The sequence below is a fragment of the Dermacentor variabilis genome, unplaced genomic scaffold (genome assembly GCF_050947875.1).
Source record: "Dermacentor variabilis isolate Ectoservices unplaced genomic scaffold, ASM5094787v1 scaffold_13, whole genome shotgun sequence".
Taxonomy (NCBI): domain Eukaryota; kingdom Metazoa; phylum Arthropoda; class Arachnida; order Ixodida; family Ixodidae; genus Dermacentor; species Dermacentor variabilis.
Window position 1 is genome coordinate 2,019,540 of NW_027460291.1, and position 22,863 is coordinate 2,042,402.

Sequence of the window (22,863 nt, forward strand, 5' to 3'; positions counted from 1 at the left end):
TTAGGTTTCTGGAGGGATCAAAATTTTGTCGGTCTAATAATTTTAACAGCAAGGTAATGTAGAAGATAAAGATTGCTAATCATATGAGGTTCTTGGGGTGGGTACGAACCACATTTCTTTATGTCTGGTCTGACGAATATTTCTAGTCTCTCGAAGTTTTGCCAGATGAATTGTATCATCAATGCCAAATTTTGAGAAGCCTTTGTAGCACAACATCAACCTTTATTTGTAAAAACAAAACACACGACGGATTTTATATTTAGAAAAAAGTGGTTTTGTGGAGTACGTATAATGGAAGCGCTATCCCATATATATATATATATATATATATATATATAAACGTATATATATATATATATATATATATATATATATATATATATATATATATATATATATATATATATATATATATATATATATACGTTTGCATTCGCTTATTGAATGTGCTTTCTTTTCATTGATGTCGCCCGAACGCCGCTCATTACGTGGGGATGCGGCCCACGGGCAGCTTGTATTCCGGCGGTCTCCATGCGTAATCTACGTGGTGGAAATAAACACTTTATTTGATAATTTGATAATAAATTTGGTCACTGGCTTGATGTCTGCCTGTTATCGGTATGCAACGGCTACAAGTGTCTTCCCTGCCAGGATCGTGGCCCCGGAATGTGTTCTTCACGTAGGTTGCGGCGCCTCTTTTCTAAACATCTCGAGAAGACCGCAGGACGCATTGTGACAGTCGGCACGCTTCAGGATCGAGTCGGTAGCGTTTCCACCAATTTGCTACTAGGCAGGAATCAACGCCTGATCTGTCAAATCCTTTGGATCTCGTCCCCATCTCACTGCAAATTACACAAAATCTATTGGAAAAAAAACATGATAATGTTGGGTTAGTTGATATCCGAGATACGATGACAGCCAGTTATGTACAGCAGCTATTTAACTCGAGAGCCAAATCGAGAACCCCGCCGTTCAATTCTCTTTCCAAAATGTTCAAATATGTACACACTCCTAGCTATGTACTGTTTTTTCAAAGACCTCAGTCATATGCTCACATTGGGCGTGCCGGGAAGCGTAAAATAAAATGCTTCACCGGCCGCCCTCCTTCGCCTAAATGTAGCCTGCAGTAAACTTTGTTTTGAATGTTCGTTACTTAAGTCGATTCCTTGTGGCGCAGTAATGACGAGTTGGAGGAAAGCACCTGTGATGTAATGCTGGGCTGCCTACTTTATAACCCAGGAAGGTAGGGAGCTCCGTGACAAAGTGGCAAGGCGAGACAGCCGTTTGTTTCCCTTAGAGACTATCCCTGGGTCATGGCCTTCTCTAGTTCTTCGAAGGAGCGCTTCTTATAGTGAGGACGTCTTTTTTTTCATCTTTGTACACTTGAACCCATATATGTTAAAGATAGTGTCTCAACTTACAAGTTTCGTAGAAATCGGTAGCTTTTTGTTTTGTGTTGCATGTCAGTTAACAATGTTCCTAGTGTGCTACAACAATTATTGTACATTTTTATTGCATTTCCCGCCTGCGTGTGATGCTGCTTCCATGTAGTGTACCTGTGCTGGCCTATGCAGAGCATATCTATATAAAGGATGATCGTGTTACGTGTCCTTTCGATTGATATGTGCGGTAGAGAAGTAGCCTGGAAACGCAGCCCTTTCGACATCTGCATCCGCTCCCCCGTAGCTAGCTGCATGTGAAATATCGAACTTCTTGGAAGCGTTATTATATTTCATATCTTTAACATTAATTAGTGTGATCGAGAATAAGTTAAAGGAGACAAGAAGTTTCTTCCCGGTTTTTCGCCCCTTCATTTGTTGTGAATTGCGCTAGTGTTAAGGATACGCCATGGAATACCAACTTGCCTAAACTGCCACGCTAGTAAGCTCGTGTCTCATTGTGTACATTTAAGTAGTGACGAAAGAAAGATATCTTGTACTATATTTTCAGAAGCAGCGATTCACCACCTATACCGTCGTAAACGACAGGACGCTTACGTGGCCTGACGGAGTTGTGTTCTACAAATACGAGGCTGATACTGAGAATGAGAGTGAGATTGCCTTCGGTAAGTGACAGCATCACGCATCTTCAAGGGGAGTACGGTAGCGCGATTCAAAGACGGGACAAAAGAAGAAATTAAGGGACACACACAGCGCTACCGTGTGTGTCTGTGTGTACCGTCTGTGTGTGTCCCTTTGCGTCTCCTTTTGTCCCGTCTTTGAATCGCGCTACCGTACTCCCCTTGAAGATGCATTACCAACAAGCTCACATTGCAACCCTCGTGAGCATCATGCACTCTTTCCCGTATATGTAGACGCTGGAAGGGAGGCATGCTCTAATAGGAAGCCTTCGCTGCGGGCTGCGGACCTTTTCTATAAGTTCAGATTGGCTAGCCGTACAGTGTGCGAAGCTGTAGAGTTGGTTTTCATTCGTTGAATGATCTGTACGACACAGCTAGGCTGTGCAAACCTCACAGCTGTTTCACTGCAACGTATGCTTCTGCATCAGAGGACAGTCGGGGAAGTCAACCAGGACAGAGCCTGGCTGGCTACTTTGCACAGCGGTAAGGCGAAGAAAACAGGAAAAGAAAAAGAGACAGTCGAGTGTTGATGTGCGCTGGAGTCGGCGACGTAATAAATAAAACGAAACTATACTGTATGCCAAGGTGGAGGCCTCATGATTCACGAATTGCTCCATAGAGCGCGCACGAGACACAAAGAAAGAATGGCAGCGCTTTGGTGCACCTTCCAAACTTTGCATTTCGTCCTCGCTGTACGCGTTGTTTACTCTCACACTACCTTTTCCGGCATTATTGTTGTGTCAAGGCTTCCGCCAAGTACGCTGGCTCATCGTGTGGCAAGTAATCACCGGCGCAGTGCGCTCAACAAAATATGGTCACGTAGGTGACAGCTGGCACGCAGGCGGACGGAAAGGAACACTACGTGGGAAACAAACTTGGAGAGTTCATTGGGCGAACTTGTGCCCGAAAGTGAGCGAACAGCTAGGCGAACACGGCAAGTGCGCGCTCGTCACATTGCGCGGTTCCTGCATTCGAGACGCGTCCACGACGCTGCGCGTGGACGGTGAAGCCGAAATAAACGCACTGTACAGATGCGCTGAAATTGAAGAAATGTATGGATACTCATAGGTGAATATCTTCTAAAGTAATTGGATTGGCCAAACTTTTTCTTACTTTCAAACTAATTCGCTGAATAAGATAAAATGGAAAGTTAAGTTTTCTTATTTTCACGTTAGAAAACGTGATTTAAGGTACCGAATTGTTTTCCGTAGTGCTTCTATACGTGAAATTGGGCTTCGTAGATTTGAGTTCTCGACACAATAAAAAATATCTCGAGAAGATAGTACCATAGCGGAGTCGTGTGAGCCATCGTGGTGAGTGGGTTAGCTGCTTGAGGTGTTTCCGCGAGTATGGCCGGCCACATTTCAGGGCAAATATCATCATCATCATCATCAGCTTATTTTACGTCCACTGCAGGAGGAAGGCTTCTCCCTGCTATCTCCAAATAACCCTGTCCTGCGCCAACCGATTCCAACTGCATGACACCCGTGAATTTCCTAATTTCGTCGCTCCGCCTGGTCTTCTGCCGTGCACGACTGCGTTTCCCTTCTCTTGGTACCCGTTCTGTAACCCTAATGGTCCAACGGTTATCTAACCTGCGCATTACATGACCGGCCCAGCTCCATTTTTTTTCTCTTAATGTCAATTAGGATATCGGCTATACCCGTTTTCTCACTGATCTAAACCTCTCTCTTTCTGTCTCTTAACGTTATGCCTGGCATGCTTCATTCCATCGCACTTTGCGCGGTCCTTAACTTGTTCCCACGCTTCTTTGTCAGTCTCCGAGTCTGCCCCATATGTCAGCACGGGTCCTCGAGAACTGGAAGAATGCAAACATTATACTAATCGGCAAAACGGGAGACATTAAAGCATTGAAAAATTAAAGGCCCATTAGCTTACTCCAAGTATTATATAAAATATTCACCAAAGTAATCTCCAATCGAATAAAGGCAACACTGGACTTCAGTCAAGTAAGGCAACAAGCTTGCTTCAGGAAGGAATACTCTACAATGGATCACATCCACGTCATTAATCAGGTAATCGAAAAATTCGCAGAGTACTATAAGCCTCTCTATATGGCTTTCATAGATTACGAAAAGGCATTTGATCCAGTAGAGATAGCAGCAGTCATAGAGGCATTACGTAATCACGGGGTACAGGACGCTTACGTAAATATCTTGCAAAATATCTACAGAGATTCCACAGCTACCTTAACTCTACAAAAAAAGTAGGAATATACCTATAAAGAAAGGGGTCAGACAAGGAGACACAATCTCTCCAATGTTATTCACTGCCTGCTTGGAAGCAGTATTCAAGCTATTGAACTGGGAAGGCTTAGCAGTAAGGATCGATGGCGAATATCTCAACAGCCTTCGGTTTGCCGATAACATTGTACTATTCAGCAACACTGCAGACGAGTTACAACAAATGATTGAGGACCTTAACAGAGAGAGTGTAACAGTGGGGTTGAATATTATTATGCAGAACACAAATATAATGATGAATAGATCGCCAAGGGAACAAGAGTTCAGGATCGCCAGTCAACCTCAAGAGTCTGTGAAGAGTCTATGTTGCCTAGGCTAACTAATCACATGGAACCCTGATCATGAGAAGGAAATTCCTAGAAGGATAAAAATGGGTTGCATCGCATGCGGCAGAGATTGTCAGCTCCTGACTGGAAGCTTAACATTATCATTGAAAATAAATGTGTACAATCAGTGCACTTTACCGGGTAAGTCTTCTAAAAGAAATTCAGTCATGGTGGTTATGTTTTGTTATAAATCGTTTGTTGGGAAAAAATAAAGGTAGAAAGTGCTTTAGGTACTCTATATCTGTCGTGCAAGACAAATTAATAAAAAATATTTAAAATGTACGTCACATGAAAACCGATAATAAAGATACTATTCAATATCAAAAGTATGCCAGCGACGGAGACTTAACTACGCGTTTAAATTGCGTTGCTACCACTGCCGAATTGCGGAATACACTTGGAAGTCTTTAACCGTTGGTGCAGAATTCCTCGATGTACCAACATGGTTGGCAGTTCCAAACAGAGCAGTCTCTTCAAAAGTTCAGTCTCTATAGTAGGGAGCATAACCTCATTTATCACTTTACCGCCCCATTTATCAGAAACACTGTTCAAACCCTATGTTGTTAAACTAAATTATTCAAATAGGGTTTTAGGTGCCAAAACCAAGATATGATTATAAGGCACGCCATAGTGGGGGCTTTATTTTGACCACTTCTTTGACGTGCACCCAATGCACGGTACACGGGCGTTTTTACATTCGTCTCTCACGGAAATGCGGCTGGGATTCGATCCCGCGACCACTTGACCAACACCATTGCTACTAAGCAACCACGGCGAGTGCCACGGCGGGTCCCAACCCTGTATCTTCTAAAAAGTATTTTAAGAAGGTGTTCGCATTTGGTTTACGCTACCAGCTGACCATGTTACAAGTATTTTGTGCGTAGTAAAGGTACGCTCGTCCAGTTTTCCTGATTTTCCGTAAATTCAAGAACAATGTGCTAAACATCCTCGAGTTCATGGCCACAGCACCACTCAGCAGAAGTAGAGCAGCGTATCCTGTAGAGAAAGTTATTTTTATATGCCAGTTACAATTGGAGCTGATGGGTTAATCATGAATGTATCTATTTCTCATACCCGCCGCGGTTGCTCAGTGGCTATGGTGTTAGGCTGCTGAGCACGAGGTCGCGGGATCGAATCCCGGCCACGGCGGCCGCATTTCGATGGGGGCGAAATGCGAAAACACCCGTGTACTTAGATTTAGGTGCACGTTAAAGAACCCCAGGTGGTCGAAATTTCCGGAGTCCTGCACTACGGCGTGCCTCATAATCAGAAAGTGGTTTTGGCACGTAAAAGCCCATCCCATAATTTCATATTTTTTCTCTTTCTCACGTGAGATCTGCTGCTCTGTTGAATTTCGCATGTGGGTCAGTTTCTTGCAAGAATGAATGGCTTCGCCGTGTCGTCATGAAACCCCTGTTCCATGGGATAACGGTGAGACACTTGTCATAACAGTGAATACATACGGGTGTTTCTTTTTCCGTTCTCCTTTATTAGTGACAGAAAGTTTAAGGATAATCTGCGGCATATAGTGCAAATCTACTCATCGAACTTTTACTTGATTACTCGAATGCATGTGTCCCCCAAGGCCGACCTCGCCCTGAAGTTGCCCATTGAGGCGCAAATCACTTCATCTGGACCTAGTGCAATGTTTTTCTCCACTACTGTGAATATTAGGACTCTTCTTGTCTGAAGTTTCAGGTTTAGCTAGCTCGCAGATAACTGGGGTTGATACTGGTAATGTGGTCTGTCTTATGGAGTAGATAAGGGTTCTTGCAGTACTTCCGACATCAGGATTGAAATGCTATAAAGAGATAATAACCTCCTTCAAAAGTATGATGAGCCTTCAGGGAGTAACGGAGTAACTGGAAGTGGGCGGCTTCTTTCCTGCTCGGTCTTCCAGTCCACACCATTCTTCCTTTCTCGAGATGCCACCCATCCAATTCATTTGTTTCGTTGTCCCCTCTGTGTCCCTCCTATTACGTTATTTCTAGTTTCCTTATATTTATGTACGAATATTTGTACCCTGCTTCAATACTGTCACCTCGGAACGCCCTCTGCTCGAGGCTTACCACTTTTATGCCTCCGTAGTTTCCTTTTTCTGCCACTGCCATCGTCGCAGTCATCCATATGCCACATTAATATTGGCACTTGTTTATCTTTCTCCGGTGACCACTTTTTATCGGGTGACAGATGTTAAAGGTAATCGCTCGGCGCAGGACACGCCTGCATGTATACGTAGTTTTTTGGAATGTTATCGATACTTTTATCGTTTGTGTATTGGCACCAAACCTTTTGTAATCTGATTGTATGCGCGACACGAATTATTTAGTACTTACTGACTCGTGAACCAGCGATTACGTTGGAACCTTCCACGAGTCATGTATAAAAGCTAAATTTCAAACAATCGATCAATTAAAACGTGAGCTTTATTTAAACAATTCAGGGAATGGTGGGTGTACGAAATAGTTGGACGAATAGCCTATGTAGCTAGGTCAAACAGGTCAAAATACAGGTCAAACAAGTACATGTCTGCTCAATGAGTAAGAACATTATTTACACGAACAATACTTTTTTTAAAGGAAGAGTCAATACGTTTGGCTAGACAAGAAGATGCGTTTACATACCAGAACAAAATTTCTGGTTAGTCTTATTTCCACAGGCACAGCGTGCCAATTTATAGCGCCAAAGAACTCTAATAATCGTTCACCGTAGACATTTCGGCCCTTACTTAACGTTAAAGTTCAAGTTAATTAACAACCAATTGCTTTACGAATTCGTTGACTTAAATGATTTACATAACTAGAATAGAACTAGGTTTGCCTTTACCAAATTTTTTACTGCCTCGTGTTCGTATCAATTATGGTAAACTAACATCATCTTTTGCTGGCATATCTTTATGGCATCATCATCATCATCAGCATCATCATCATAACCAGCCTGGTTACGCCCACTACAGGGCAAAGGCCTCTCCCATACTTCTCCAACTACCCCGGTCATGTAATAATTGTGGCCATGTTGTCCCTGCAAACTTCTTGATCTCATCCGCCCACCTAACTTTCTGCCGCCCTCTGCTACGCTTCCCTTCCCTTGGAATCCATTCCGTAACTCTTAATGACCATCGGTTATCTTCCCTCCTCATTACGTGTCCTGCCCATGCCCCATTTCTTTTTCTTGATTTCAACTAAGACGTCATTAACTCGCGTTTGTTCCCTCACCCCAATCTGCTCTTTTCTTATCCCTTAACGTTACACCTATCGTTCTTCTTTCCATAGCCCGTTGCGTCGTCCTCAACTTAAGTAGAACCCTTTTCGTAAGCCTCCAGGTTTCTGCTCCGTACGTGAGTACTGGTAAGACACAGCCGTTATAAACTTTTCTCTTGAGGGATAATGGCAACCTGCTTTTCTTGATCTGAGAATGCCTGACAAACACATCCCAGCCCATTTTTATTCTTCTGATTATTTCGGTCTCATGATCCGGATCCGCAGTCACTACCTGTCTAAGTAGATGTATTCCCTTACCACTTCCAGTGCCTCGATACCTATCGTAAACTGCTGTTCTCTTCCGAGACTGTTAAACATTACTTTAGTTTTCTGCAGATTAATTTTTAGACCCACCCTTCGGCTTTGCCTCTCCTGGTCAGTGAGCATGCTATGCAGTTGGTCCCCTGAGTTACTAAGCAAGGCAATATCATCAGCGAATCTCTAGTTACTAAGGTATTCTCATTAACTCTTATCCCCAATTCTTCCCAATCCAGGTCTCTGAATTACTCCTGTAAGCACGCTGTGAATAGCATTGGAGAGATCGCACCTCCCTGCCTCACGCCTTTCTATATTGGGATATTGTTGCTTTCTTTATAGAGGATTACGGTAGCTGTGGAGCCGCTATAGATACCTTTCAGTATTTTTAAATACGGCTCGTCTACGCCCTGATTCCGCAATGACTCCATGACTGCTGAGGTTTCGACTGAATCAAACGCTTTCTCGTAATCAATGAAAGCTATATATAAAAATTCGTTATATTCCGCACATTTTTCTATCACCTGAATAATAGTGTGAATATGGTCTATTGTTGAGTAGCCTTTGCGGAATCCTGCCTGGATCTTTGGTTGACGGAAGTCTAAGGTGTTCCTGATTCTATTTGCAATTACCTTAGTAAATACTTTGTAGGCAACGGACAGTAAGCTGATTGATCTATAATTTTTCAAGTCTTTGGCGTCCCCTTTCTTATGGATTAGGATTATGTTAGCGTTTTTCCAAGATTCCGGCACGCTCGAAATCAGGAGGCATTGCATATACAGGGCGGCCAGTTTCTCTAGAACAATCAGCCCACCATCCTTCTACAAATCTACTGCTACCTGATCCTCCCCAGCTGCCTTCCCCCTTTGCATAGCTCCCAAGGCCTCCTTTACTTCCGGCGTTACCTGTGGGATTTCGAATTCGTCTAGACTATTCTCTCTTCCATTATCGTCGTGGGTGCCACTGGTACTGTTTACATCTCTATAGGACTCCTCAACCACTTGAACTATCTCATCGATATTAGTAATGATATTGTCCGCTTTGTCTCTTAAAGCATACATCTGATTCTTGCCAATTCATAGTTTCTTCTTCACTGCTTTTAGCCTTCCTCCGTTCCTGAGAGCATGTTCAATTCTATCCATATTACACTTTCTTATGTCAGCTGTCTTAGGCTTGTTGATTAACTTCGAAAGTTCTACCAGTCTTATTCTTGCTGTAGGGTTAGAGGCTTTCATACATTGGCGTTTCTTGATCAGATCTTTCGTCTCCTGCGATAATTTACTGGTTTCCTGTCTAACGGCGTTACCACCGACTTCTATTGCGCACTCCTTAATGATGCCCATGAGATTGTCGTTCATTGCTTCAACACTAAGGTCCTCTTCCTGAGTTAAAGCCGAATACCTGTTCTGTAGCTTGATCCGGAATTCCTCTAGTTTCCCTCTTACCGCTAACTCATTGATTAGCTTCTTGTGTACCAGTTTCTTCCGTTCCCTCGTCAAGTCTAGGCTAATTCGAGTTCTTACCATCCTATGGTCACTGCAGTGTACCTTGCCGAGCACGTCTACATCTTGTATGATGCCAGGGTTAGCGCAGAGTATGAAGTCTATTTCATTTTTGCTCTTGCTGTTCGGGCTCCTCCACGTCCACTTTCGGCTATCCCCCTTGCGGAAGAAGGTATTCATTATCCGCATATTATTCTGTTCCGCAAACTCTACTAATAACTCTCCCCTGTTATTCCTAGTGTCTATGCCATATTACCCCACTTCCTTGTCTCCAGCCTGCTTCTTGCCTACCTTCGCATTGAAGTCGCCCATCAGTATAGTGTATTTTGTTTTCACTTTACCCATCGCCGATTCCACGTCTTCATAGAAGCTTTCGACTTCCTGGTCATCATGACTGGATGTAGGGGCGTAGATCTGTACGACATTTAATTTGTACCTCTTATTAAGTTTCACAAGAAGACGTGCCACCCTATCATTAATGCTATAGAATTCCTGTATGTTGCCAGCTATATTCTTATTAATCAAGAATCCGACACCTAGTTCTCGTCTCTCCGCTAAGCCCCGGTAGCACAGGACGTGCCCGCTATTTAGCACTGTATATGCTTCTTTTGGCCTCCTAACTTCACCGAGCCCTATTATATCCGTTTACTGCCCTCTAATTCTTTCAATAGCACTGCTAGACTCGCCTCACTAGATAACGTTCTAGCGTTAAACGTTGCCAGGTTCATATTCCAATGGCGGCCTGTCCGGCTTACCATCTAATCGCTTACCATCAAACATAAAATGACTCCACTTCGTTCGATGCCTTCAAAAAATCCCTTAAACATTTCTGTTTGACGCATTGACGCAATTATGTTTCGAAATGCTGTATTTTTTTATTCTTATCACAGTTTTTCCTAAGTTTTTCTATTCACATGCTTGCCGTTGCCTTTAGTCGTTTTGCTTATAAATGCTTCCTTTTATGTATTCTCTTGCTTCTTATGTCTTGAGATTTTTCATATGTATAATTTTAGCACACTTATATTACTTCATGTTCATTTGGGTCTGCCGATAATAGTTCTCTATTTCATTCTGTTCCTTCTTTACATAATTTAAAGGTTCTGTTGTACGCCAATTTTGTTTCTATTTTTTACAGTAATACTGTACATTGTGGTCCTAATCACGTTTCTGTTGTTGCTCTCCACCTCTTTGTTTCTCTCAGTGTACATTGTGTAAGGTTTATTTTGGCCCTGCCACCTAGGTAATTTTCTTCTTATAATCACCCATCGAGGGCCCCGGTTCTAATCTTCGACTTTGGGACCCTGATCTGTAAAACAAAAATATAACTGTCTCCTTTTTGTAATGAATGAACTTGATTTGATTTAAATAAGGAACGTTTAAGTTAAAGTTAGTTGCTTGCCTGGTGCTTGCACGGGGGAAGTTAAATATGGTGTTGGGTAAGGGGAAGTTGGTTTTGAGTATCTTGTGAACTAAACAACTCACCTTATAATTTCTTAAAGCCATGAAAGAAAGAATACGAAGGTCAGTAAACGGAACACTACTAGGGTGATGAACTGAGGAAAATATTATTCGTAGGGCGCGTTTTTCCAACTGCAGTACAGGTGTTAAGCAAATTTTATGTTATGCCCCATATTTCACAACAATAGACCATGTGGGTAGGAAACAAAGAAAAGTATATGCAACGAAGCAAACCACGAGGAAAATATTGCCGGACACGGGCCAGTGTGTAACAGCTGAAAGCGAGTGTCCTACAGCCATTGCTAATTTGTTCTCTCAAATGTGAATGACTGCCTAAAGAAAACCCCTAATCATTTAAGTGTATCAGCACGAATCTGAGTTCTACCCGCCGTGGATGCTCAGTGGCTATGGTGTTGGGCTGCTGAGCACGAGGTCGCGGGATCGAATCCCGGCCTCGGCGGCCGCATTTCGATGGGGGCGAAATGCGAAAACACCCGTGTGCTTAGATTCAGGTGCGCGTTAAAGAACCCCAGGTGTTCAAAATTTCCGGAGTCCTCCACTACGGCGTGCCTCATAATCAGAAAGTGGTTTTGGCACGTAAAACCCCAAATATTATTATTACGATGCAGAGTTCGGTTCGCTAGAGTCAAAGTGAATGGACTGCAGTCTAGTATATTCCTGTTGGAGTGAAATATGATATAATTAGTTCAATCAGTATTTAGGGCTAGTCTATTTTCTGTGAACAATTTACCTATTTTTAGCAGTTCGCCAGATACAGTGTCTTGTAATAACGAGAGTGAGTCGCCTGGGTAAACTAAGGCAGTGTCGTCAGCGTACATCAAGACTTTTGACAGGTTAAGTGTGTCTGATAAATCATGTATGTATATTGAAAACAGAATAGGGCCTAAAACCGAGCCCTGTGGTACACCGCATATGATATCGTTGAAAGCAGAATGATGTTTGTTAATTGTTGCCTTCGTGCATGAATTGAAGCGCGTTTCCAACGATACCATAAGATTCCGGTTTTTCTAACAGTATGGAGAGACAGATTGTATCGAACGCCTTTCTAATATCAAGAAAAATTGACACAGCAATCTTATTCTTGATAAGAGCATAGTTAAGAGATTGCGAAAGAGTTAAAACTGCGGTTGATGTAGGTCTACCTGCAACAAAGCCATGCTGCTGCGGGCAGACAGCATTATTGCTTACAAAGAACGCATTTATTTTTATTTTTTTTATTTACAGATACTGCTGTCTCAGTTTCTGAGACATAGCAGGAGTAAGTACAGAGTAATAATAAAAAAATACAATTACAAATACTTTAAACAAAATTCACCAGAATGCAAGAAAACATTAACAGAATACATAATTACGCAAGTCATTTTCAAAATGCTCAGTACCGAGTCTGCGCAGAGACCCATCAAGTTTATTCCATAAATCCACCGTCCGCGGAAAGAAGGAAAACTTAAAAGAATCAAGATTCGACCTGAAGGGCACAATGTTCAGGGGATCAGATCGTCGAGTACAGCGTGCAGAAGCTGCAACAAAAGAAATCAGCGCCAGAACACTCAAGCAGGTGTGAACTATCTTATGAAGAAGGAGAACGCGATCAGAAGTACGCCGATGTTCGAGAGATTGCAGCGTTAGAACGTGTTCATGCGAAGTAGGCGAGAATCGCCGGTCATAGCGGCAAAAAATGAACATGATTGCTTTTTTTTTTGGACAGATTCAAACATAGCTATGTCGTGCTTGAGGTGAGGTGACCAAACAACCGATGCATATTCTAGTATGGGCCTGACCAAAGTTTTGTACGCAGTCAATTTGCATTCTCTTGTTGAGTTGCTTAACGTGCGTTGGAGATACCAAAGTTTTCGACGAGCCTTATTGCAGATTATTTCAACATGCTTGCGCCATTTTAAGTTTGATGTTAGAGTTACACCGAGGTACTTTAACTCCGTAACAGGTATTAGACTGGCTCAGTCATTAGTATAAGTAAAAGAAAGGGGCTGTTTCTTGTTTGAAAAGGTCATAGTTACAGTCTTTATTAAGTTAAGAGACATTTGCCAGGTTTCACTCCAGTTACAAAACAATGAAAAAACGTTATTTAGCACAACCTGATCATGAGCGTCAGAGATGGTGTTGTAGATAACGCAGTCGTCTGCATACATTCTAAGTTTAACTTGAGTATCGCCAATGATTTCTGCTACGTCATTTATGAAAATAATGAACAAAATCGGCCCCAGCACCGAGCCTTGCGGCACCCCGGATGTAGTATGTACCTCTGACGACTTCGCGCAGTTAAACGTAACAAATTGAGAGCGCGACCGTAAGTAATCAGCTATCCAATCAACCAGCTTGCAGTCACCAAAAAATGTACGAAGTTTAACTAAAAGCTTAGCATGGCAAACCAAATCGAAGGCTTTAAAATAGTCAATAAATATGGCATCAAGCTGACCTCGACTGTTAAGGGAAGAAGCAATGTCGTGTGCAAATTCAAGCAACTGTGTAACAGTGGAATAGCCAGCACGAAAACCGTGCTGTGATCGGGAAAGAATATTGTTTGCATTTAGATATTCGACAATGTGCTTGTGAGTAATGTGATCGAAGAGTTTAGAGCTGGTGGAAAGTAAAGATATTCGCCTATAATTTGGTATTATTTGTTTGTTTCCGGACTTGAATACCGGCACGACGTTAGCCAATTTCCACAGCCGGGGAACTGTTGTAGAGCCTATTGATTTTTTAAATATTATAGTCAGATAGTTTGCGCACCATTCCGAGTACCTCTTTAGGAACATATTTGGAATGCCGTCTGTGCCTGGGATTTTCGTTACACCAAGTTTTAATATGAGGTTATGTACTCCGGAGGAGGTAACTTCAAGATTTGGAAGAGAGGGCAGATTGCGGCACGTGGAAAATGGGGGATTGGTGCCATTATCGGTAGAAAAAACAGATTTGAAGAAGTTGTTGAAGGCATTGGCTATAGTTTCAGATTGAGAGCAGGACTGGTCATTAATAATGAAGGAAGAAGGTACAGAAGATGCAGGACTAATCGATCTCCAGAACCTCGATGGATTTTTTTTTTCATAAATGTAGCCAATGTATTATTAAAGTAAAAGCTCTTAGCCTCTTACATTTTCGCTTTTAATTTAGACTTCAACGTGTTGAATAAAGAAGTATTGTCCTTACACTCGGAATGGCTTTTCTTACGTAGCCGCTTAATGCGACGAGTGAGCTGAATTATTTCTCTATTATACCAAGGGTGTCTTTGGTTCCGTTTAATACATCTTTGGGGCACGTACTTTGACAGGCATTCATGGACAATGTCACAAAATTTAAGGAGCAGCGTGTCTACATTGCAAAGTTCACTACAGCATTGGAAGTCATCAAAAGTTGAGGCTAAAGTGTCAAGTACAGAAGTATCGTCAGCTTCAGAAAAGTCAAAACCGGTTGTGAATTTAGGTCTTAGTCGAGGGCACACTAAGTTCAAGGCAATTTCAACAGCTTTATGGTCAGATAAGCCTTCCGTGACTTCACATTTAACTCCGTGCGATAAGAGGGGTTGGTTTACAAATATAAGGTCTTATATTTGTTTTCGCGCGGTACAAAATCCACAAGTTGAGTTAACCCAAATGAAATAACCAGGTCGATCAGGGAAGCGCGAAGCGCCCTATCTCTGCCAGTTGGGGTAAGTGTGCTCCAATTAATGCGTGGGAGATTGAAATCTCCAGCTAACAATAATTTGCAACCACGCAACTTGTTACTAATAAGGTACTCATTGATAGCAGGAAAAATATCGTCGGAGTTCGGAGGGCGATAAATAACACCAGCAACTATTACAATACCTCTGCTGTATACTTTGCACCAATAGCATCAATGCCAGGAAGTTCAGGTAATAAAGAAAATTTAAGACTTGTTTTAATGAGAACTGCCACACCACCAGCACGGCCAACATGCCTGTCCTTCCGTAGAAGTGCATAACCAGGAGGCAAGATTTCGATATCAATAACAGAGTCATTTAACCAAGTCTCAGTAAGACAGACAATTGTTGGGTTGTGGCTTTCCACCAAACAATTGAGAGCTTCAACGTTGTTGAGTACACTCCTCGCATTTACATTGAGGACAGTTATATTCTGATCGCAGCGTCAGTCAACACGAGCCGAAGCAGTATTAGCCGAAGCTGAATTCTTGCCAGTCGCTTTTGCAGAAGCCGATTTCACGGGAGCGGAAGGCACAGAGGATGACACCGTTGAAGGCGAACGCGCTGAAGCCTTAGCAATAACAATCTTACCAGTGTCCCACATGTAACGAACACCGTCAATCGTGAGTGTATCGTGTTTAAGTCTAAATTTACCAGCATTCTTGCTCATATCTTGCGAGTTCTGCCACAGCGCTCTACGTGCCATCCGTACCCGTGCAGAGTAGTCCTCGGTTATATATATATTAGTTCCCTTAAGTTTCGGGGCGCTGTTCAAGATGGCAATCTTTGTTCTGAAATCCAGTAATTTAACGATTACCGGCCGAGGTTTATCCTTTCTTTCAGCTCCAAGCCTGTGGCAACGCTCTATGTCGTCGCATTTCACACCGAGTTTAACTGATACGAGTTCCAATACAGATTTAAGCAGATCATCAGCCCCCTCGGAAGGCTTTTCACGCAAGCCATGAATGACCAGATTCTTTTTACGGAGTCTATTGTCTAACTCATCGTTCTGACGATGTAGTTTGCCTGCTAGTTCTTGAAGCGCAGCAACGGTGTGCTCCAGTTCGCTTACATGTGGTGCAATGTTTGACATAGTCGCCGCCATTTCCTCAACATTCTTTAGACGACTATCAAAGGATGCAACCGTTTCAGATAGGCTAGCTATTTCTTGGGTAATGCGGGCCAGCCCAGCCAGCAGTTGCGACAGCATTTCGTCCACGTTTGGACCAGGATTGGTCTCAATGTCACCGCAAAGCAACAGCAATGACATCTTTAGGCAATGCACCAACTGTATCAAAACGGCAGTACAATTCAGAGGGTCTGGTAGCAGCAGCAAACAACGGTTATCACTGGTGTAACATTTATAATTATACGTTACCTGCAAGATGAAACAGACGTGCTTGAAACGGGCGTTCGCCATGCCGCCACCGGACCCACTGAAGTAGTGATCCCATGGTGCTGCTCTTATAGCCTTGGGCATCCATGCTGCCAGCGCCACCTTTGTACCATGACGTGTGCGGTAGAGATGGTTGTTCAAAGGCCCGGTAAAGGACGGAAAATCTATCTCCCGAACAGCAGCGCACCCCTGCGCAGGCGCAGATCGAACACCAATGTCGGTTTGGGCGCTGCTCAATCGCGGTAGGAGCCTGTGCGACTTGTCGCTTGCAGGATCTGGTAGGAGAACATTAGGACTACTGGGGACAGCGGCAACCTGCAAGATGAAACAGACGTGCTTGAAACGGGCGTTCACCATGCCGCCACCGGACCCACTGAAGTAGTGATCCCCCGTTGCTGCTCTTATATCCTTGGGCATCCATGCTTCCAGCGCCGCCTTTGTGCCGTGACGTGTGCGGTAGAGACGGTTGTTCAAAGGCCCGGTAATTGACGGAAAATCTATCTCCCGAAGAGCAGCGCATCCCTGCCCAGATCGAACACCACTGTCGGTTTGGGCGCTGCTCAATCGCGGTAGGAGCCTGTGCGGCTTGTCGCTTGCAGGATCTGGTAGCAGAACATCGGGACTACTGGTGGTAGCGGCAACCTGCAAGATGAAACAGACGTGCTTGAAATGGGCATTTGCCATGCCGCCACTGGACGCACTGTAGTACAATGAGCTTTTCAAAGAGTGTGTTAACTACACTAACAATAGAAATTGGTCGATAACTACTTGGATGGTTCGGATCACCAATTTTGTACACAGGAATAACCTCTGACACTTTCAGTACATTTGGGTAAACATTACTACTTGTCGCATGGTTAAACACGTGACAAAGGGGCGCCCATAAGCCATCTAAATTGTTTTTAATATCTTAACCTGAATACCGTCAAGTCCGCATGTCTTATTAGCCGATAATTTGCCCACGATACTTTTTATTTCCTCAAGAATTATTTCACGAAACCAACAATCACTGTCGACGCTTCTCTGGATCCTGGTGATTTGACCCGCAGATCAGACTTTCGACGAAGGCCGACTTTGCTCATAGCTATGGTTTTGCTTGAGTGTTACTTGTTTTGCTGGGCACAAGTTCGCCCAACAAAGAGTTAAATTTGTAACTCAAATGTTTGACACTGTGTCGTTCCTCACAGTGAGTGCAACGAGAAATACCGCCGATATGTGACTTTAATAACAAAATGATGTGCTCCGTTGCGTCTCCTAAACGTGTCTTATGGGGGCACAAATTTTCTAGAAATCATAAAATGAAAGAGAGAGAAAAAGACGTGTGCATGGAAAAATGCAGCGGCTGATTGTTTGCTTGTCGGGACAAATGCCGTGTCATGATCCGGTACCTTAGCTTTGCTATAACACAAGGCACAAACAATGAGCATTCTTTTGTTATTTTTCAATTATCTTTTTTTTTCAGACAATGAGGCCAAGGCGGTTATCGAGGACGCCATGCAGCTGATCCAGAAAAAAACGTGCATCAGGTTTCAGACGCACAGCGACGAGGAGAACTTCGTCTCGATAGCATACAGGAGGTGCGTGTAGGGTATTATATTCTTGGGTCCTGTCACATAAATCAAGCCGGTCGTTTTTATATAGCTGAAATTATAATGTACATGTCTGGTATAAAAATAGAACGTTACATTTATTTTAAAATTTTATACTTCCATAGCGACGTTGTAGGTAAGGCGGCGCCTAATACATACAGCAGAGGCTTTCCTATATAGACGGCTCCACCCATGGAAACAATCTAGCAACATGTGTTTTCTGTATAACTAGGACCTGTTTTGTTCGCGTTACAAGAAGCACGTATTTCATAGATGACAGAGCACTATGCAGACCCTTGCACACATTTTGAGCCCACGTGCCACACAAGCAGCTGTGATGAGACGCTCGCACACATTATCTGTGTCTGACCGCACCACAATAGTACCGGGAGGCAAGTGATGTGCACAGTGCTAGGCCAATTGGACAATATTCCACTATCATAACTGAACGCTCTAGGCCAGTGCTGCCAAAAAACTGCGCAGAAGCCTTATTCGTGCTACTAAGTTTCTTGTGGTGGACGGCCCTTCACGACGGATGGATGTTATGAGCGTCCCCTTTGGAACGGGGTGGTGGGTTGCGCAATCAAGCAATAAAAAAAAAACACGATGAACTGCCACAACCAAATTTTCTGATCCCCGACTGCGAACTGTGCTTTTGTGTGTCTCCGCTTTTTGTCGTTTCCCTACTTCCACCAATCCTCCAATCGCCTCTTACTAATCCCTATTGCGGACATGTTTACTTTTCCACTGCTCTCGCTGAACCCAAGGGCTTCAAGGAGGCCAGTGGTGCCTGAATCGACCGCTGGGTAGACGTCTGAACATTCTAGTAAAATATGCTCCATAGTTTCCCTAGCCTTAACGTAGCAAGCACATGCTTCTTCTTCCTTCTTATACCTCGCTTTATACGTGCGTGTTCTAAGGCATCCCGATCTCGCTTCTAAAAGTAATGAGCTTACCTTTGAGTTATCATAAATTGTTTCTTTCCTGATTTCGTCTTTTCCTCTTAGTAGTTACTCATGGCAGGTTTCTTTTCCATTGCCGCCACCCATGAGATTACTTCTGCCTCTCTGACTTTCCGCTTGACGTTCTTTGTTGCTATGTTGCCCACCCTACAGGCCGCATACTTGCTGGTAAGCTTTCTGGTCATTTTCCTCCCCTGTGAATCAATGTTTTTCCTGTACAGATACCTCAACACTCCCCCAGCCCATTTACTTTTTTCCATATTCCTCAGTCGTTCTTCTTACTCAATTTTACTGCGAGCTTCCCTCACATGGAAGGCGCCGACTAGTGCGGACGTGGAAAGATCGGCTCCCGCTTTCGTAAATGTTTTCAGTCTGCTTTTTGTGTCACCTAACAATGAAATGCACGCCATTCGACACGCTTTCGTCTGAGGACTTCCTTCGGTGAGTGGCCCTCGCGCGGAAATTGCGGAACTTTTTGTGTCGACCACGCCGCGGCGACGCTAGGCGGGGGTAGGCTTAGGCCTAACCTGACGAAGAGGGGCATTATGCTCGAAGTAGAAATGGTGATAGGAGATGAAATCTCCTCTGAAGAAGCCAACAGCCCAGGCTGGACGACAGCGTTGAGCACGAACATGAAAGCTCGGCAAGAAACACCAGTTTCAACGAGCAAGAAAACCCACGTGGGCTCGAAGGGTGGCTGCCGCACGGCTGCCCCGCAAGGCGTGCTGCAACGCATCGCAGCCTCGTCGAGGCTCCCCAGACAGCCTAGGGAGCACATACAAATTATTGTCCGCCCAAGGGGCGGGCTGAACATCAAGAAGATAAGCCAAATCAAGCTGGCTCAAGCCTTGGCCATGGCGGCTGCGCTAGCCTCCACAGAAACATAGGGTGACGTTTTCTGCCCTAATTTCACTCAAAACGTTCTCGTCATCTCCACCCCGGAGAAGAAGAACGCCACCGCCTATGCCGGGATCCAGCAAATCCGCATAAGCGAAGGTCTATACAAAGTGGCCACATACATCGCGGTCCCAGACAACACCTGCAAAGGGGACATACGAGGCGTCGACGCCGACATCAGCGAGGCCCAACTCTAGCACATGATCGTCAACCATTGTAACCCGAAGGCTCTGGAAGTAAAACGAATTAAGAACACCGCCACATTGGTCGTCCTCTTCGACGGCATGAAAGTGCTTAACTATGTCATGTGCGGCGTCAGCCTTCTGCGCTGCACGCTCTACAAACGCCAAACTGAGGTATGCTACGCACGTGGGGGCTTGGGACATCGTGCGGACGTCTGCCCCAACCCCTCCAATGAGAATTTCCGGGGCTGCGGACTAGCCACCCCGCCCGATGACCGCCAGTGTTCGCCGAAGTGAGCCCTTTGCGGAGGCCCACATCTTACGGCGGACAAAACGTGTAAGCCGCGCTTTCAAGTCCCATACGTCGTACGCAGACGCCGACGGCGCCGTAAACGCGCCAAGAACAAGTACCAGCAGCAACAGCTGGCCAAGGAGAACCGACCACGTGGCTCCAGCGCGGCGAGAGCCCCCAGCAGGGAGCGCTCCGTCACGCCCTCTGGTCGACAACGCAGCCTCTCCAGAGGGCGCTCTCGTTCCCGAGGGCGCTCTACCTCCCGGGTTCGGATCCAGGAAACGCGAACCTGGGGAGATTGTGTCGAGCCGAAGCAGATGACGCCGGCTTCAAAGGTAACGCAGGTAGCATTGCCGGAGCATAAAGTTGATCCCAGAGTCGCTCAAGTTATGCAAGAGAACGCTCGACTCAGAGCAGAAATGCAGCAGCTGAGGGCCGACTTTCAGTCGATCCGTAAGTCGTACCCCTCGCAAGTCGATAAGCAACAGATGCCCCCATCAGGGGAGCCACAGGCGCGTTCGCGTAAACGTAGGGCCGTGCCCCTTGAGGGGGACGCTGATTCTATGGAGACCGAGTCCAATAACAAAGACTTAGATAGCATGCAGCGGCAATTCAGACGCTCGCTGAAAGCGTGACTGTCCTCCTCAAAAGGATGGCGTCCCTCGAAAGTGCACAGGCCGCGTTAGCTATATCTAGACAGCCTTCGAGGGAGCCCCGTCGAGCACCTTTACCCGCAAGCGCCGTCCCCGTCAACAACACGGTGGAATGGCCAATCCAAGGTAATCACCATGGCGGTCAATCCCAATAAGTTGGTTGTGTGGCAGTGGAACTGTGCCAGTTTCCAACGGCGCGAAGCTCCGCTGCAGCAATTCATTTTGGCACAGGTGGTCAAACCGCACGTAATTCTGTTACAAGAAACTCTCGATGACGCGCCCACCTTCCCGGGATACCGGGTTGTTTCGATACGGGAGGAAGGAAAGCGGGGTTTAGCAACCTTGGTCGCATGGTAGTGCTCCCTTCAAGTACACAAATTACCAATTGGCAAGACTAGGGCGGAAATTATTATGGTCGAAATTATTCCTAACAATTGGTTTAAGAGCAGTGTCTTCCTTTTGAACATATACAGCTCGCCGTCGGATCAATGGCAGGCATTCGCCACAATCATGACAAAGGCGGTGGCCCTGAACAAGGGGGCCCCCATAGTGATAGCGGGTGACTTCAATGCACCCCACAATGCCTGGGGATACCCCCGCCAATCCACCAAGGGCAATCTCCTTGTCCAGGCAGTTGCTGACTGCTCACTGGAATTGATTACGGATCCTCAATACCCGACGCAAACCGGCACGTCGGTAGCCCGAGACACCATGCCGGACCTCGCGTTCTTCAAGAACGCCCCCGGAGAAGGATGGCAAAATTTGCACGAGAACCTGGGTAGCGACCACTTCATTGTGGAGATTACCCTAACAATTAGCACAGCCCCTACCAGGGAATTTAAAGTGATGGACTGGGATGCCTTCCGGAAAATGCGGAAGGCGGACCAGACCGACTACGATACTCTCGATAGTCTGTTCACAAGACTACAGAAGGACGTACAAGCTGCGACCCAGGCTGTTAAGACCGACCTAAAGTAGATCGGATGGACGCGCGCCTTGCGCACCTCCTAGATGCCAAAAACTCCATCCTGCGCCGCTGGAGAACGAACAGACTCCACCGCCGGCTTCGCAAGAAAATTGCGGAGCTCAATCGTACAATAGAAACTCATTGCATCGAACTGCCCAAACAACAATGGAATGAAGTGTGCTCCTCGGTTGATGGGCAGATGAGAACGGGAGGCAAATGGAACCTGCTCAAGCACTTACTCGTCGATTCGCAAAGAAAAAACAATCAGAGACTAGCCATCGATCACATAGTTAATAATCAAAAGGCGGCGGGTTTATTTGAGCACGTCCTCCTTCAAGAGTTGGCCGAAAAGTATCTCCCGCTGGGCCCCTCCAATGACGGTGATTATCCTCGTTACCGGGGGGAGTGGTGGGGGAGCTCGATGCCCCCTTCACGGAATCCGAAATCTGGGAGGTGCTCCAAACGCTCAACGGTGGCTCTGCACCGGGCCCGGATGGCATCTCCAATAAGCTCCTCCGCAACTTGGACGAACAATCAGTTGCACTGCTCACCGGGGAGGTCAATAAAATTTGGGAAACGGGCCTAGTCCCCGACTCCTGGAAGACAGCCTCAGTGGTGCTCATCCCGAAACCAGGCAAACCTCTTGCGCCAGAGAACATCCAGCCCATCTCGCTTACGTCCTGCGTGAGTAAGGTGGCCGAACATGCCATTCACAACCGTATATCTAGGCTCATAGAAACTAACGAGTTATTCCCTCACAACATGGTCGCCTTTCGGCCGGCACTCTCCACACAGGACGTCATGTCATGTTAAAGAGGCAAATCATTGATGACGACACTAGAGACACTCGGGGCATCCTTGCTCTAGACTTGTCCAAGGCTTTTGATAACATCTCGCATCGGTTCGTGCTAGACGCCATCTCGTGGCCCTAGGCCCAGGTCCGATTCCATGCATACGTTAGCTCCTTCCTGAGGGATCGGAAGGCCACTGTCAAATAGGGCAAATCAAATGCAAGGAATTTACATTGGGAGCGAGAGGCACTCCGCAAGGGGCGGTCATCTCTTTTCTACTGTTTAACATTGC